Raw genomic sequence first — 18,396 nt, forward strand, 5'->3', positions numbered from 1 at the left:
ACAATCATTGCAGAAAAACTGGTCTAATTTCTTTATTTCCAGGTTGGATTTGGGGGTTTTCATTTGTGGGTTGAGCCCAAAGGGATGTTTTCATAATGTAATCACTTTTTTCCTCCTCTTTCACTGGATCACTTGGAGGGTGGAAGTTGGGGGAGGGTAAATTAAGGTCAGAAAATATATAAATATATATATATTATAATACTAAATTATTTGGAATTTCATGAGTGGTTCTATTAGCTAGTCAAGCCAAGAAGAAGAGAGATGACCACGCTAGTATGCAGCTTATATGACAGAAAAGAACAAGTATGTTGTAAAATACACAAGGAAACACTGAATACAGAAATCACCTCTCCTCAATTTAATCCATTTTCTACAGGATTTTGTAGCAGGAAGCAAGGGAATTTTCCAAACCATTCTGTGTGAAAGTGCCAGAGCTTTGCCCTTCAGCTTTTTCAGTAATTTCTCAAGTAGAGATTTTTTTCCTCATGTTTCTTAATAATTTGCTAACTATGTTAAAGAACCACTGTTTACTTTGAACCGCAGTGATTTCCCTTTCATAAGGGAACTAATCACTGGAGTTAATCAGTGTGACAACAGAAAGGGGAGGTTTTGTTGGGTTTTTGCACAGAATATTAACCTGCACTTTTAGATATGAATTTTTAATGCATTACCATTACATTCCATCCTGTGAAGTGATTATTCATTTTCAGGATGTTCCTTATGCAGTGGAAGATGATAAACTGAATTTCAGCTCCTGTGTTTATGGCACCCAGAACCAGAAGTGTAATTTCCTGCCCCTGCTGCATTTACTGAGCTAAACCTCCGCCGGTTCCACGGCATTTTCCTCTGATAGGAAAGGGCAGAGAGGCAGCTTTTGGAGGTGGTGGCTGTGTGCTGGTTCAGGAGGGTTTCTGCACTGCAGTGCAGGAGAGACTTAAGATTGTACCTCATACAGAATATCCCAGTACTTGTGTGAGAAGGATTTAAAATCCAGATGTGTATTTCATCTCTGTGATTTATATTTTGTCTTCCCCCCTAATGAAATGAGATTAAGTGCAGATCCAAATATCCCTGATAACTTAGTGCTTTTCCAATCCCAGAACCAGACCCAGCTTTGAGTTTTATAGCTCTGGCCCAATTGTAAAAGACGACAGCTAACCCTGGTGTATTTATTCAGCCTGTGCTGGCAGCCTAGGCAAAGATCTAAAGGCCTTGTTCTGCTGTTAATTTGAATTCAGCATATGTAGCCTGTTATAAAATGCGAGACATCATCATTTGAGCAGGTCAAGCATATTCAGATGAAGACAAATGGTGCTTATTTGATTTTCTTAAAATCAGGAAATGAAAAAAGTGCTCTCTGGAGAAATCATGTTCTGCCTGACTTAGATGATAGACCAAGGCATGTACCCCAGATAAGAACAGGCGCTCGTCTTGCGGTTTTTATCTCTGAAGGACGGTCGGGACTGTCAGCTCGCTGACATGTGCATTATCCATGTCATTTTAAACAAAGTGACCTGTAGAAAAGTGCACTCTGCCGTGACATGATAATGGGCTGTTGGATGACAGGTAAAGTACACACTATAAAGGAGGCTATGCGTTATTCCTTTGTTTAACTGACAAGTAGAAACTTCTTTTCTTCAGACAGGCAGGATCTTTTAGATCTCTTTCAATAGGACCCAGAAGATTTTTGAATTCCAGCTTTAAATAAAATAACATTTTCAGGGCCAAAAATTCCTGTGAGCAAAACGGACTGGGAGAAGGCAGGGTGACAAACATCTGTGGGAGAGGTTGATCATTTCATAAATAGTGCTCAGCATCCTCAGCTTCCATTAATAACTGTAGGAGCTGAGGGTACTCAGCAGGACTAGAAGTTTTAAGATCCTTGACCCACATGTCTTATATCATGATGAGGGTATTAGCCTCCAACTGTGGAGCTGTTATAGTAGCAAATTGTCAAATTGCTCTTGGTCGGGCCTAGGTCAATATATTCTGAGGATTGTGGAGTTACTCTCCTCCCACCAGAAACATCTTTGCCTGAGATGTTTCTGGGAAGGAGGAGATCTACTTTTCTTCAGGACTATCTCTTGTAGATTTTGATATCCTCAAATAGAATAGTTGGTGTATTGCAGCAGATGAGAGCTGTACTCACTGTTAAGAACAATGGCAAGGAAACAATTTTGCTTCGTTTAGGATTTTTGAGGGCAAAATCACACTGATCCTTAGGTGTGCCTGGGAGAGAAGAGATGATGAGAAGTAATACAAAACAGGCATGTATTTCTACCGGGATAACTAAGACCTGGAATCCAGAAAGCCAGACCAGTGCCTTTGAATAAAAAACCTGGCAGATCAGTGTGATGAAAGGTGTGTGACAGATTGAGGTGGCTGAAAGACGAGTCAGTTCAAGTGTGACCAGATGGGCCACAGTGAAGTAGGAGAACTCACAAAGAAGCAAGACCTGGGAACCTGAGGAGCAGAGGAGTGGTGACAGAGTAGGAAAAGTAATGTCTCCTAAGCTGTTAGTATTATTTTTTCCCCACTTGAATATGTATCTATCTGGCTGCGTAAATCATTGTTGATATCTGATCTCTATTAGGTGATGGCTGTGCCTCCAATCCATCTTCCCTAGCCTTTAATTGGGAGCCGACAGACAGAGTCACTTTCTGTCTATGTCTGCCCTCAAATGAGACATTTCTCCAGAGGTTTCTCTGGAAGAAGAAACAAGGATATTTAATTGAAAAATGATGCAGCCCCTGCTTAGCAGTACTGTAGCTAAGGCTGTGTCAGCATCTCAATTTTAAATGACATGGTTTGGGTGGATAATTTATCTATTTATATAGATTCATGCTCCTTCATTCCAATTTGGCACATAGGACTGGACCGGAGCATTCAAAGTAGGCATTTTGCTCTCCTGCTGTTAGAAAACCTGAAGAGGTAGCAAGTATGTCTGTGGAGGGAGGGTCTATTTGGAGGACTTGCATCAGAATGTGAAGCACTAATTCTTAGAGAGATGTCATTTTCCATCCTGGGATCCTCACAGCAAGTGCCACTGGGATTTCTTACTGAATCAGAAAAAAGTATGGATCCCAGGGGAACTCAGATTTTCTCCATTAAAAAGTCTGTCAGTCTTACTCTTTTAGCAGGTCTCCAGAGCTGATAATCTAAAATTAGGGCAAGCTATTGCACAGCTGACAAATTTAAGTGCAACTGTATTATCTTCTGCTATCTAGATACAGTCTTTAAAATTATACCCATGATAATTAACACAATATGAAAAACACAAGTGCAAAGACATAGTTCATCTTCTGGAAATGAAGGGAAGTCTTGTTTTGAAAAGATGTACAAAGAGCTTTAGTGAGGAAGTCAAGTGCTAAAGGTGAGGAGTAAGGTCCTTTTTTATTTATCTCTATGGTTTCCTCTCACCACTCTTTTAATTAGACTGGTTTTAAAAATAAGGCTCAATTTCAGGCACTTCAGTGATTTTTTCACTTCGTAGGAAAATATTTCATTGATCAAAGGGGACTGCTTTGTGATGTGCTGAGTTGTTACTTACGCCTGATTTGGGAGCAGAAGCCTGCTTCTTGCTTAACTTTTGTCCAACTTGGATAGAATGGACAACTTAAAATCATTATGGCAATTGGTGAGTTTATTCTGTGTGTGTCTTAGCAGTACCCAATCAGTTCTCCCTTGATGAGGCTCTTGAATCCCATTTAAATGTGTGCCTGGCAGCACCTGCCTAATTATGGCTACAGCTCGAGCACTGCCGAGTGGTCCTTTGCTTTGGGTGGACTTAGTGCAGGATGTGAAGGGAGGAGAGAAGTCGGTCAAACTGGTGGCTGAATTCCCAAGGCATTGGCATGTGGTTGCTGGGGAAGAACAGCAACGCTCACCCCACCTTGGGAGGGGTTGGGATATGTGGGTGCTGTGCTTACTCAAGCAGCCTGTGTTGGTGGGAGCATGTTGCTTGTGAGACTTCGTTATTTTTCTCTTTGAAGTAACCACCACTGTGGCACTGAAAGCACAGGAGAGGTGAAGAATGGCATTTCTGGCATCAGAATGTTTTTAATGGTAATGCTAAAACATTTGATTGTGTATGAACCAGCTATGAACCAAAGATTATGGCGTGGGAAATCTCATAAATCACTCCAGGATGCTCAGATAGAAGGAATGTTTATTAGTGTGTATCTATACACATGGAGTCGCAGACTAGCAGGGGCTGGCAGGGACCTCTGGAGATCACCCAGCCCAACCCCTTGCTAAGGCAGGTGATCTACAGCAGGCTGCACAGGACAGCATCCAAGCAGGTTTGGGATCTCCCCAGAGAAGGAAAGTCCCCAACCTCTCTGGGCAGCCTGTCCCAGTGCTCAGGCACATGCAAAGTGAAGTTTTTCCGTACATTGAGATGGACCTTCCTGTGTTCCAGTTTGTGTCTGTTGCCCCACTGAGGAGAGTCTGGCACCATCCTCTAGACATTCCCACTTTAGATATTGCTAAGGGTTGATAAGATACCCTCTTGGTCTTTTCCAGGCTAAACAGCCCCAGCCTTTCCACACACCAGAGATGTTCCAGGCCCCTCAACATCCTTATACCCTTTGCTGGACTCCCTCCAGTAGCTCCCTTTGTGTCTTGAACTGGGAAATGCAGCACTGGACACATGACTCCAGATGTGGCCTCAACAATGCAGAGCAGAGAGGGAAGAGAACCTCCCTCAACTTGCTGGTCACACTCCTGGAGAAGGAAGGAAAGAAAAGTGTCTGCCTGGATGGTGCCAGTGCTGCAGCAGATGGGGAGCTGGGAGCCAGCTACATCTGTATGTGGCTGCCAGAGTCATGATACCTGTACTCTTCTTACGGCCTGTGAACTCAAGCAGGGTTTCGGGTTGGTGTCCATGCACCACTGGAGTATAAATTACAAATTACAGTTTTCCTGATCTGGAAAACTCTAGTCATCAAGGAAACTCTCAGTGTTTATTGAGCTACTGAAAGAAGGGCGTATCGTCAGGGTTCATTTTCTTTTCCTGTTCTCTGCGCCTGTCAACTCCAGGTGCAGGTATGTGAAGACTGGGGTGGTTTCTAGAGGAAACCCTCAGAATATAAAGTCTGTCATCTCCAGGCTGTGGTATGAATGATAAGGTCACACTGGATTGGGTTGTGAGGGACCTCGAGGGCCACCCAGTGTCACCCATGCCATGGACAGGGACACCCTCCACTAGCCTAGGGTGCCCAAAACCCCATCCAACCTGTCCTTGAACCCTGCCAGGGATTCAGGGGAGACACTGCTTCTCTGGGCAAAAAGCCCAGAAAGCCAGAGAAACAAATGTGTAGCCTGAGGTGGCACGAAGTGTTCCTCAGGAATCCCAGGCAAGGAGTGGAAGTGGCATATTTAGGGTAAAACATAGGAACTAGAGCTCTGGTGCTGTTGCAAGGTCCTGTGGGTCAGGAGGGGGCATTGGCTGTGGTACAGAGATGGGCTTTGCTGTGGGAGCTCCAGGTGGGGTTCATGGGGCGACTCTCCCCACACTGGACCTCCCTGGGGTAGAGGGGTTTCATGTGGCTAAGTAGCAGCTGATAGAAAAACGCTGAGCAGTTGTCAGATCCATTCAGCCCTCTCCTGGAAGGGGGAAAGGATCCTTTGCAATACTAAGAGGGAGCTGAAACCTTGAGAAAGCTCCTTGGACATTGGTACCAACGGGTTTAGCAAACAAAGCTCCATGGGGAAACAGTGGCTGAGAACCCGAGTTTAAGCAATTACTTCAGGTCATGGGATACTGGGATCGTGCTGTTTGCTATATATTTATTTTGGCTAAGGATAGGATTAAAGAAATAGTCTCTCAGTATTATTCTTAAAACTGTTTCTGCGGAGCCAGGATGTTCCCCATCAGTGTGATTTGTACTGCGTATTTGTACAGGTGTTGTCTTTTTAACTCTGGAAAATGCAGCACCTTAAACTTGCCCCAAGGGTGAAAGATCACCCAGACTTTATATGCTAGCAATGCTCAGGCAATCATGAAGTATTTCTTACTGTTTAAGGCCCATTAGGAGAAAAGATAAGGATCCTTTTTATTCATTTGATGTGCCACATAGAGGGTCCCTACAGCTAGAGTGGTAATAAAATCGGAGCGAAGCATGTTCGCTGTAAAAGATTATGTGTTTGCCACCAAGGAGAGGGAACACGTTGTTTACAGGCGTGGGGACGTGCTCCCCGGGCCGGCTGTGCCTCGGCGCTTTCAGCCCGTGATTTGTCCTGTCCTTTATCATCTGTGTCACTCGGCAGCATGTTGTCATAGGTAACGTTGCACTCCTCACTCCCCTACCCTCTCCCCTTCCCCCGCCCGGCTCCCCTTGCCTTTTTTTTTTTTTTTTTGTACCCATTTCGTGTAGAAAATTTGTATTTACTTTGGGAGTGTAATTTGTTCCTCATGGATAATGTGACCCTTAGCGGAGCTGGATCATGGGTTAGTTGAAGTGATATTTTCCGCTAATGGTAGTCGTACATCATTGCTGTCAGCTCGGGTTAGGAGGCAAGCACATTACAGCTCCATTTTACCTCTGCAGGCATCTGGGATTATTTGCCATAACTGAGTATGACATGACCGCACTACAGAGTGCATTAAAATTTTACTAGCTTCTCAGGCAAGTTCCTTGGCTCCAGCCTGCCTTCAGGCAGGCGTAATGATGGATACCTCTGAGGTCCTGACTTCCTGCACCAAGGATACTCAATGTCAATGGCCCAAACAGGTTTTGCTCTCCCCAGGGCTTTGGACCATCTTCTGGCAGATGAGTAAACAACCAAGAATTGAAAAGCCAGGAGGCTGGCACAGATGCCCCCAAACGCTCCTCCCAGGGTGCTTTGAAAGTTCAGGCACTGTCACATCGGTCTCTTAAAATCCCACTCGGCCATCAGGTTGTAAGGAATATCATTTGCAAGCTGTCTTATGTGGATAAACATGGAACCATTGTATGAAAACTAGAATGAATAGCAAAAACATCCAGGAATGCAGAGTATTTAATTCTCTGTGAGTTTGAAATGGGTGTGAGTGGCAGGCATGTGCCATGGTGATACACAAAGTATCTAGTAGTAATAGGTGAATGGTTGGACTAGATGATCTTTCAGGTCTTTTCCAACCTTGATAATTCTGTTATTCTGTTCTGTTAAATACACCACATGCTGATGTTATGTTTGTATGCTCGTGTTGTGCTGTACCTTGTGCTGTATGTGTCTGTGTGGTGTGCAGATCCCCATGTACAGCTGTAGCAGTGCGTTTGCATATTTGTTATTTTATTTTTTTTATTATTTTTCCATAAACAATTACTGTTCCCATATAGGATCTTGGAATCAGCTGGGGATATACACACATGCTTTATTTTGCAGCATGTGTTTTTATGTATACACATGCACACTATGAAAATAATAGACATGATTTTCATTACCATACCTGTTTATATGGATGTACATTATTTGCAACGTGTCTGTTTATATATATTGACATTCAAAATTAGGGGTATGGCTGTACAGATAAATGTGTACTAAGGAAACTTAGGGGAGAGATTAAATTGAATGTAGTGGTGGTTTTAAATGCTTCTTGAAAAAGCGTAATATATACCCCAAGATAATTTCATTGCAGCCTCCTAGTGGTTTTGTAAATATCTACAATACACGTACGTGCTGCCCACAAGCTCTCCTCCCCACAGCAGCACTAATACCTATAATACTTCCTGCAAAAGGTACATAATTATATAGAGCATTTCTGTAAGGTAAGTAGGTGGGGGGTGTGTGTGTGTGTTGGAAATCCTCTGTCCTCCTCCTTACTTTGTGTGCGCTACCAGATGGAGGAAGAGTGAAAATCTTGGTTTCGCTCTTTTCGCTTTCCTGGCTTCTCTTTTGAAGTGGTTAATTGCATTTATATTCACAGGGAGGTGAGACACAGCGATAGGGCTTATCAACTTGCAGCATCTCAGCTGAAGATGTCTGGGGTCGGAGTAGCCGTGAACGCCCATGTCTCTGTGTTAGGTCATGGCATCCGAGGTGCTTGTTCTGTGGTGTCATCCAGGGCAGAGTTTTGGGTCGTGATACTGGTTTAGACACCTGGATGTTTTGTTTTGGTATAATGCATTCCCAGCGATAAATCTTCCTATCTTTATTGCAAAACTTCGAGCCAAACTTCACTGGGTCCAATACCTTTATCTGCCTGTAGATTGTAGGATTTGATCCTCTGTAGAGGAGGAGACAGGAAGAAGAGATTAAAGATTAAAGCTGATGATGTGCTCAGAGCTGTACAAGAAGCAGAAGAGACAGTTGCAGACATCTCTAAGGGTATGCAAATTCCTAAAGCCTTCCCAGCAGCTCAGATCACAATAAGAAAGGCATTCCAGAGGAGAGATGGGGTTGCTTGTTCACATTTTAGCGTTACATCTTTTTTTTTTCTTTTAATATGTAGCAAAACTTTCATCAAAGCAGTTCTGTGGAGGTTGTTGGAGTACGTGGGAGCATCAGGCATGATTTCATTTTGAGGGTGTCACCGGTGCAGAAATAAGTACAATCCCAGTGTGGTTTTCTGATCTCACATGTGGCTGGAGTGGTAATTTCAAGTCAGTGAAGAAATAGGTGTGTGTGTGGGGGGGGGGGGGGGGGTGCACACACTGTACACATGTCCACATGCTATCGCTGAAACCCAGCCTGTGGAAAAAAGTTATCAGGGCTGATGTGGATTTCAAATTTAATTTAGAATGTTTCACCTGAGTTGCTTTCTTAAGAAGTCTACAAGGCGTGTCTTACCTGGCACAAGTGCCTGAAAACCTTCCACCCAAAACAAGATTAGATATCCTGAAAGGAAACCTGTGTACTGAAACATACCGGAACCTTCCTCCTGATCAATATACCTATACATCAATATACCTATACATCAATATTTGTTCATTAGGTACATGCTTTATATGTGTATTTAGGAGTAAATAATAATAAGTGTTCAGGTGTGGTGCAGAGACTGAAATTCCATCTCTGGATCGTGGGAGTTTGGTGATGTCCAAACGTATCTAGATCGTAAAAGTGTTTCTTTAAGGTCTTTATGTTACTGCATGTTATTCAAATATAATATTCATATACACTTTATGTTATTGAATAGCATCTGTTTTTCATAACAAATCAGATTTTATAATCATGTATGAGGCATGCTCCCCATTCCTGAATGTCTGTTCTCACATTTCCTTGAATGGAAAAGTGTCTTAGGCTTGAGAACTGAGAAGGTGAGATATTTCTTTGGAGGTTTCTTTAGAAAGAGAAGGGGAAAAAATTATATATCGAAGTTATGGTAATTATTTCATGTTTTTAAGAGTCTTGGAGGCCACAACACATGTAACCATCTCAGGTTTCTCACAAACATAGCCAAGGACAGGCTGCAAACAGGGAGACAGGAAATTAAATGCATGCACCAATGAATTGAGAAGGATTCCAGCAAGTACCGCTTTGGTTTTCTGCATATTTCTCTCCATCTGGCTCAGCACTAATAAGGGTATTGTGGACTTGGAAGTGGTAAAATACAGCTACTGTGTATCTTGAATTCCAGAAATTCTCCAAAGAGGGTAGAACTGAAGAGAGTAACATGTGGTTTGAGTTAGGGTTGGGCCTACAGGTACCAGTGGAGCGAGGTTCGGTCTGGACTTTGATCTTTCTGTTAATCCAGCACCAGTTTTGTATAACCTCTTCCTCTCTCTTCCCCCCCCATACCCACTGACAAGGTAACACCTTCACTGGAAGTCTCTTTGCCTGTGCCTTGCTACATCACCCACAGATAAACCCCTGGTGTTGGAAGGATATGTGTGGTGCAAGATCTCCAGTTATCTACTTCAAGCAGTTTTAGTTTCAAGAACAGCAGATGAGCAAACAATGAGTATGTCACACATGCTTGATAGTAATGGAGTGCCTTGTGTAGCTGGTGTGTTGGTAGGTAACTCCACATACATGTTGTAAGCCCCTCTGAAGGACACTGCACCTGTGAATAGGAAAAGGACAAAAACATTTAACTTCTAACAGGCTGGGTTCAGCCAGGCTCTGAAATCACACCCACCATGAGCTGGCTACTGGTCTCCACACTCAGAGCTACTGGTGGGAGGTGAGAAATGTGGAAAAAACAGCTTAAGGTGAACCTGACGTGCTTTGCTTTACTTTGAAAATGAGTCAAACTGTGCACGTTGTCTCTTGAAAGCCATTCTCTGAACTCTGTTCAAAGTCTGGATTCACTTCCAGGTGCTACAAAGTTGTCTGTTTGTTAATTTCCACATAATAGGAAGCACCAGGATGACTTTGGGGTCTTTAAAAATTGCCTGGGCTTTCCAGTTCATGCCGATACCTCCTCTTAAAATGCACCACTGAATTTCTGGGCTTCGCAGGCCGTCTCAACGTCGCATTTAAGCTGACTCTGGACAGTCAAACAATATTAAACAAGGTTGTTCATTCATAACAAAAGCATCCTAATTGAGTTACATTATTACATTAACTGTAGCAATCAGATTGAACCAAATCACTGAGCAATAATGTCATTTTCCAGGGTATCATTTGCAGAAACCAGTTGTGCCGTAAGATGCAATAACTTACTTAATCCTGTAGAGTTTATGGTGACTTATGTGTCATATCAAATTCCTTCCTTTCAGAGAAAAGTGAGCAGTTAATGCCTGGCTGTGAATGGGCACTGAGTGATGAATTCAGAGAGAGACATTTAGCAGATCCTAGACAAAGTGGAGAATGAGGGATAGACTCTAATAATCTCAGATAAAGGGGCTCTGGCAGGAACAGGTAAGACATGGCACTTCTTCCAATTGGTAACTTCTGGCAACTCACTGATGATACTGTTTGATTAGGGAGTTGGTGGGAGTCTGCTTTACTGGCTCCGAGTTGCCCATTGAGTACAAATTCCCAGGCAGAGACTGGAAAGGAGGACAGGGAAGTTAATTTTGGACTGTAAGTGCCAAATCATAAAATCATAGAATCACCTGGACTGGAAGAGACACTTTAGATCATTGAGTCCAACCACAGCCCAACCCTGCCTATCCCACCTCTAGACCTTAAGCACTTCATCTACAAGCCTTCTAAAGACCTCCAGGGATAGGGACTCCACCACCACCCTGGGCAGCCTGTGCCAATGCCTGACAACCCTTTCAGTACAGAAATTCCTCCTGATATCGAACCTAATTTGGAAAACTTAGTTTCTTGTGGCATTTTTCTCTGCCACCAGGGCTTGCAGGGTGGGGGTAGGGGAGGAATTCTTGTTAATGCAGTTTTTGCCTTGTTTTATTTTGCAATATTTTGGCAACCATAGGGAGGAGAGGTGTTTGCTAGTTTAGAGAGGGAGAGGGAGCATACAAACAGGAGGGGAATCAGCTTGTTCAAAGGGTAGAGACTGGCAGGACAAGGGAGGAAGGTTTAAATTGGGTATTAGGGGGAAGTTCTTTCCAGAGAGAGTGGTGAGGGGCTGGAACAGGCTGCCCAGAGAGGGGGTGGATGCCCCGTCCCTGGAGGTGTTCAAGGCCAGGTTGGATGGGGCCCTGGGCAACCTTGTGTAGCTCCAGGCCTGGAGGTTGGTGTCCCTGCCCGTGGCAGCGGGGGTGGAACTGTCTGGTCCTTGGGGTCTCTTCCAACCCAGACCAGTCTGTGATTCTATGATTAAAATTTGGGACAGGACAGGGTCATCCCCACTAAGCTATAACCAGGGAGGCATTGCATCCCTTTGATGAGCGCAGTGGGTAGAGGAGCACTGGAAGCATTCATCCTCCCCAGGTAATGCATTTCCATCTTCCATCCTACCCCCTCCTTTGCTGCTGGCATGCACAAATCATTTAAACATGGTTTCTCTCTCTTAGACATTTATATGACCTCAGTGCAGTAGCACGTGAGCGTGGGGGGGCCTTACCTTTGTAATCGTCTCTGGTACAGAATACCTTGCAGCTGCTGCCGCCAAGGATGGCCGTCACAGAGCGAGGGCTATTCTGTTGTCTCAGACTTGTGCCCTGTTAGGGCCATCCTGCTTTTGAGTTTACCTATTCACAGGATCTGAGAGGCTTGGCTAATTTTCTGTAAAACACTTACAGTTCCTCCACTTCAAGGAGCTGAAGAGGTGGGAAGTATTACCATGGCTGCCTGAATGGAGCCACTTCTCTTTGTTATGTTGCCAGGGTCGCTTTGATTGATGGTGTCAGTGCACCATGATAAAGCAGACAGGCTGCAGGCTGAATAAGATCAGTTTTAGAGGGCATTGCAAGGATGGGGAGTCAAGGCTGTTGTTTTCAATATGGTAGAAATCCGTAGTATCTTGTACTCCCAGGAAAATATAAACATGCTGGAAGATCGATGTTTGTACTTGTCATATGTCATCAAAAATGCAAGGAAAGAAAGGATTTTCATCAAAACTGCCATACAACTGCTATGATGCTTTTGTTTCTCTTTCCTGGTCCAAGAAAAACAGCAGCTCTGAACTTACTCTACATGTTCTTTGTTTGCGGCTCCATTTTGGTATAAACTCAAGGTTCAGGGGGGAAGGCTTTCTGCAGCTGAAGCTTGAAATCCAAAAGATGTTTTATTTTTGTGGTGCTGTTTCTGTACAGAAGCCCGCAGAAACCCCTTCCACATCAGATTCTTACTGACCTGTGAACAATACAGGCAGAGAGAGAGAGAAACCATCCATGTCTCCAAAATCTTTTGATATAAATAAATTAGATTGTGTGAATTGCAGGGGAAATTAAATACAAAGAAATGGAATAAAACATTCATGTCAGTAGTTCATCTAGGAACCACAGATCTCCCAGTTCCCATACCACACGTTCAGAATTTTGTTTCATTTCATTTTTATTTAGTTTAGCAGGTCCTATTGGTGCTTTGTGGATAGCTTATAAAGCAGGGGCCCTTGAAGCAGATGGTTTGTGGAGCATCTGCCCTTGGGTACCAATGGGACAGACTGCGTAAGAGGCCTGGTGTTCCCAGGACATTCTGAGGATCAATACTGGCCCGTTGTTCTAGAGATTGGTAGAGCTCTCTGATGCCACTCGCTGTCATCCCCAGCAAGTATTGAAGAATGCACTGTGGGAATTGTCAGGTTGTCTGCTGTCTCAGGACTGCTCAGATGGCAGTGTAGTGTTCCTTGTCCTGCACGTGAATCTGATGGATCTCAGTAAGATTAGTGCCATTTAGGATTTACTCGTTTAAGATCTGAAGGGTTGTTTCATCGGTGGGAGGGATGCCTGACTCTGTGATGCTCGGTCACCTCTGGGCCCCGTCTGTGATTTCTGGGGGTCTTGGGGTGGGAAAACAAGAGGTGACCACTCACACTCTGTGTCTCTGGGTTTTTAGAGGGTGTGACAACTGTGACGCCTTCTAAGTTTCTTTTCTCTGCCTGATTTATATGTACAGTAACAAAACACTTATTTCAGTTAATGATTGTCTTTAAGTAATTTAATGCTTGTTTTTGTTAATGAGAAACCTGCCTAAAGAGCTTTCAGTTTGCTGCTCTAGCAAAGCATTACAAACTCCCTGCTACTTCCTGTGATAACATTAATCAGAATGAACTCATTGGCCACTAATGCAGATGCCGTGTGTAATCCAGTATAAATTTTATTGTAATTTACCATTAATTAGCGTCCACTTACTCTAAAGTACTAAATGACACCAAACACCCTGATTTCAAAAAATCAATTGGAAATAGGAGTGACTCTACCTACAGACACAGGGGACAGTGTTCAGAGCTGGTAAAAAAGCTGAAATATGTCTTTGAGATGGTGACAGAAGCTTAGGAAAGGGAATGGCTGGGAAGAACCACTCGTCTGGTTAATGGTGGGGTGGTTCCATCCCTTCCAAGAGGGACACGAGCATCACGGTTGCTCAGAATGAGCCACAGGGCTACAGAGGACACATTCCCAGCAGTATTTCTTTGTGTGTATCTTCACACGTCGGTGTTACGTGTACTGCTTTCCTTTCTAGAAGCTTTGGGCTTCTGGGAGAGGTAGAAAAAGCAGAGTGTGTTCCTTGACTCCATGAAAATCAGGCTGAGGAAGCTTAACTGAGCAGTTTTTATGGGTTTTTCCAATAGAAATGAAGGACTGAAGTTGAAAATGCTCTTTACCCTGCTCTTTTCCACGGGGAAATGTCACGTTTTTCTGGAAGTTCATTCTTATTCATAAGAATATTTTCTGTATATAAATTCACTAAGGTTTAGTCAAAACTTCCCATAACCGTATTGCTCAAAATATAATCTGTTTACCACAGTATTTGCCATACCAGGTAAATACATTAAATAATACATAGGAAAATACATTAAAAAGTCTATAATGAGCAAGAACCAAGGCACACTTTCATAGTGTGTTAAGAGTGTTCCATGAGTAAACACCAAGCCCTAGAACCAAAGCACCCCCTCTTAACACTGGTTTTCAAATGGGGCTTTTCTGTTCAAAACACAAAGCTGTGGGTAGCAGAGAGAATAACAAGCTGGAGCTGGAAGTGGACAAGAGTAAACGCTTCGATTCACATTGAAATGATTTCTCCTGCCTAGTATAATTTAACCTGCCCACACTGCTAAACTTCTATATTACACATTTCTGTCAGGATGTCAGGAGAAATGATAAGCCTTCTGGAAGCTGCAACCTCTATTACATCGGGAGAGCATTCCAGCCAGGGTTTTCTAGTACATTTTTAAGACTTTTAGCTTGGTCTCCCAAGTATAAAGAATACCCTACTTCATGACCCCAGCCTCTTGTTACTTGAGAGATGAAATCTTTTTTTAAGCTGAGTCCCTTGTCTATTCTGTTTTCAGAATTCAAGGTTTCTCTTGAAGTTTCCTGGCTCATTGCCAGAGGCACGTGGCTTTGTTACCCAAAGAAATTGCCTTTTTATTAACAGGAAGTGGATCTCTGAGCTGGCAAACGTGCCGATCCGCTTCCAGGTGAGGAAGAACTGTTTTATAGGTGTGCAGCAAAAACTGTTTTGATTGTTGGTTTGGTTTGGTTGGGTTTTCATGTGGAAAGCTGGGATACACCATAAAAGCAAAACACAATTTGTGTTCATTCCTGGGTGTCCTTTTAGTCTCTGTGTCTGATATTCCCTATAAACTGTAGTCCACCTCCCTGGGAAAAGTGCACATCAGAGTAAGTGGGGGCTTTGCTTTGGTGTCCCCTCAAGAATCTGTCCTAATATATGCAAGAGGACTCATGGCACAAGCACACCTCTGTTAAATTGTGTTCTGGAATAGTTAAGCACATGCTGTTGTATCAAAAGGATGCCCTGGAAGGAGCATTGTTGGTACTGCCTGGGTTAGAATCGAGCCATTGTCATAGGTAAGTTGTGGATCGTCTCTAATTTCTCTGTGTCACACCAGATAGTTTTACCTCTGCCATCCAAGAGAAGCAAATCAATGAAATGAGATTTCCTGGAGATTATCATTGAAGAACTTCAGGGCTTTTTTGTGTGACTGCTTACTCAGGACTTACCAGCAGAAGAAGGTTCCAGGCCACAGCTAATCAGGGAAGTGATTTAATTTAAGTGAAATACCAAGAACTAGTTAGGAATAGATTTTCTGGTAGGGGGCATTCGTGCTTATCTGTAGATACTGTTAATGCCATTCATCTCTTAGATAATGACTGCATTTTTCTAGACTTCAGTAAATGTGGTGAATAACTGAGGGGGGCATAATTAAAGTTGGTACCAGTTAAGAACCAGTTGTAGTGCCAGATCCTTTGTTTCACCCTCATGCAGACATGACTGAGTTTCACAAGTACGGAAATACCAATTCACGTTTGTAAGGGCTGGGAAAGGAAAAGGGCACTGGTAATGCATCAGGCAATCAGCTGGGATGAGTTTATTTAACTGATCCCAGCCTACAGGACTGGTGTAAATTTCTAAGGACATGGAAAAGAATGCAACAGTGAAGCAGGAAAAATAGAATTCTAAAGAAGGCACATTTTGAAGAGCTCTTTAATTAGTTACAAAGATTCATATGCTGGCGTGTGTGGTTTCCCCCCACCCCTGCCTTTGAACAGCAGAAATATTCCCAAAAGCCTAATGAAAGATTCCCATGTGAGATATTCCTTCCCCCACTGAGGAGTGCCTTTCCTTCCAAAACCCGCAGTAAGCACCATCACATTCCCTCCTTTCTTTTGCTAATATTGACCTTGTAAGGGGCTAGATTTTCAGTTGTTATAAATCAGTCTAACACTGATTACTGCTGCGCTTTCTTGATTTGCATCAGCTAAGGCTCTAGCCTGAGCTCCATCCTCTGAGCGTGAAATGAAGACAGAAGTTAGTACTAAATGAAGCTGACCCTTTCCCTTAATTTGCAGTCAGTGGAGGAGCTGCTGAAACATGACTTGCCAGGGCTGTATCATTTGTGTCCCTCCGACAATCATAGCTCAGGTCATACTGCCAGGCTTGGTGGCTGAAACCCAATTGAAAACCTGGGCATGTTTGTTCTCACCCCATTTTTATATCTGGGATAAAAAATTATCTCGGTGCCCTTGCTCAGGTGTCACAGCAGCTAACAGGGCAGGAGAAGTAAAAACCTGCAATCCATCTCATGAATTGCACTTCCCCAGCAGACTGAATCTCTCCTGGTCTTGCTCCTAACAACTCCAGTATCTTACCTTGTCTTGAAAATTTTAACGTGAATCACTTGTAGTCTAAAAGTCAGTGGAAAGAAAATGATGGGAGTGTGACCACTGTGGTTTGTCATAAGAAGGATTGTGCCGTGGAGAATTCATGTGCCAGAGTGTTTTGTGTGCATCTTTTAATAGTCGGTAGCTAGCCAAATCTTGCCTGATGTCCTCTTAAGAAATGTGGGGAGCTTCCCTTGGTTCCTTACTTTAGGTTAAGCATTTCTTGGGCTCGCTGAAATGTTTAATGCTGAGATATCTTTGTGGCTTTTCAGATCAGCGCTCAGATTGTGAGGACATGAAGGGGAAAAAAATGATGGGGAGGATTTGTCACCTGGTTTCATTTGAACAATTGCTTTTCCCTCTTGGTCAGATATAGGACATAACAGGAATCACCTAAATGTAGACAGATTGCAGTAACACACATGACAGTTCTTTATTGGTTTCCATTACCTATGCTGCTCACTTCCCAGGAGGAAAGGGCAGCTAATACTGTATATTTTTAACATAAACCAAAGGCAAGGATAAGCCAGTGCATATGAAACGGTGTCTCTTTATTCTCCATATGCACTGAATTGAATTGCAATTTCCTCCTTTCATTTTCTCTCGGTTCTCTGTGTGCCAGAGACAGCCAGGTATGTTTGTAGTCCTTCACCAGGATATGATCACTGGAAGCCCACAGGTAATGAGTGGACACACGTTGTGCAGTGACAGGGTTTTCAGGCACAGCTCCGCTAATGAATTGGCGGTGCTGCATAAAGGCTCGGGGCAGCCAGCCCTCCTCTGGGGAGGGGAACCTTTGCACGCTCCCATTTTAGCTTATTGCAAAACCTTTCTGTCTCTGTTATAAGTATTTCACACCTCCGTTTAGGTGTTTAGTTAGCTGTCCTCATTGCATTCATGTATGTGTTCTCCAGCTGCATGTGGAGCAGCGCACAGTCCATACTGGGGGTATTCCCCTGCAGTGGATGGCATTGTTCTTCCCCTGCACACTGAATAGAGCCTTCTCCCTTCTGCAACAGCAGACGTCACAATCGGGTGGGGATAATGAAGCACTGGGGAATGGTTTTCAAATGTGCAAGGAAGTAGACAAGGTCCCAGTGAAGAAGTAGGCCATCTTCTGATGTCTGGGATAAGTATTTATCTCCCCCCTTGTCTCTCCCTCTCCTTTTCTCCTTCTGTCCTTCTCCCCTCCCCCCTATATTTTCTAGCCATTTCTTTGAATAAAAAATTAATAATGGGAAAAGCTCATATCTGGTCCCTGGGGTAGAATAGTGGCTAAGGATAAAAAAGAATGATTTGAACAAACAGTCTCAAGAGGATAAATGAAGTGCTATAAGTATGACTTCTGTAAGTAAAGGAAAAATATATATTACTAAAAATATTTGCCTAGTTAAGTAACTTCTGTAATAAAACTTAAGCCAGAGTGTTAGCAGCTTGGAATAGATTTTCAAAACCAGCCAGACGATCTAGAAAACAATATTTAATTTTCTAAATAGACATAGGATATGTAGATGTCCAAATCACATGAATTCCTAAGGATGAGGTCTGTAGATGGCATTCGTATGCCTGGGGATGTAAATAGGCTTCTTATGGGATTTTCAGAAGGACATAAGCAAATTAGGCAGCCAACTTGTTTAGATTTTAATAGCAGTTGCATACCTACCTTTATTCTATGCCTCTGTCTTGCTAGGGGGATTTGCCTTCTTGAGCACAAAACAGCTTGAAAATGATACTTGGAAACATACATCGCTTCACTTATAGAAAATATACCCCT

The 18,396-nt window shown here is 43.2% G+C and overlaps 1 protein-coding gene across 2 annotated transcripts in view; it reads left to right on the plus strand.

Moving 5' to 3' along the window:
• Positions 1 to 18,396, plus strand: part of AUTS2 (activator of transcription and developmental regulator AUTS2) — a gene marked incomplete at its 5' end in the record, with an annotated part of 774,150 nt that overhangs the window by 539,219 nt on the left and 216,535 nt on the right. The gene's annotated exons all lie outside the window — the stretch shown is intronic.

Source organism: Gallinula chloropus, assembly GCF_964237585.1.
Source record: "Gallinula chloropus genome assembly, chromosome: 19".
NCBI lineage: Eukaryota > Metazoa > Chordata > Aves > Gruiformes > Rallidae > Gallinula > Gallinula chloropus.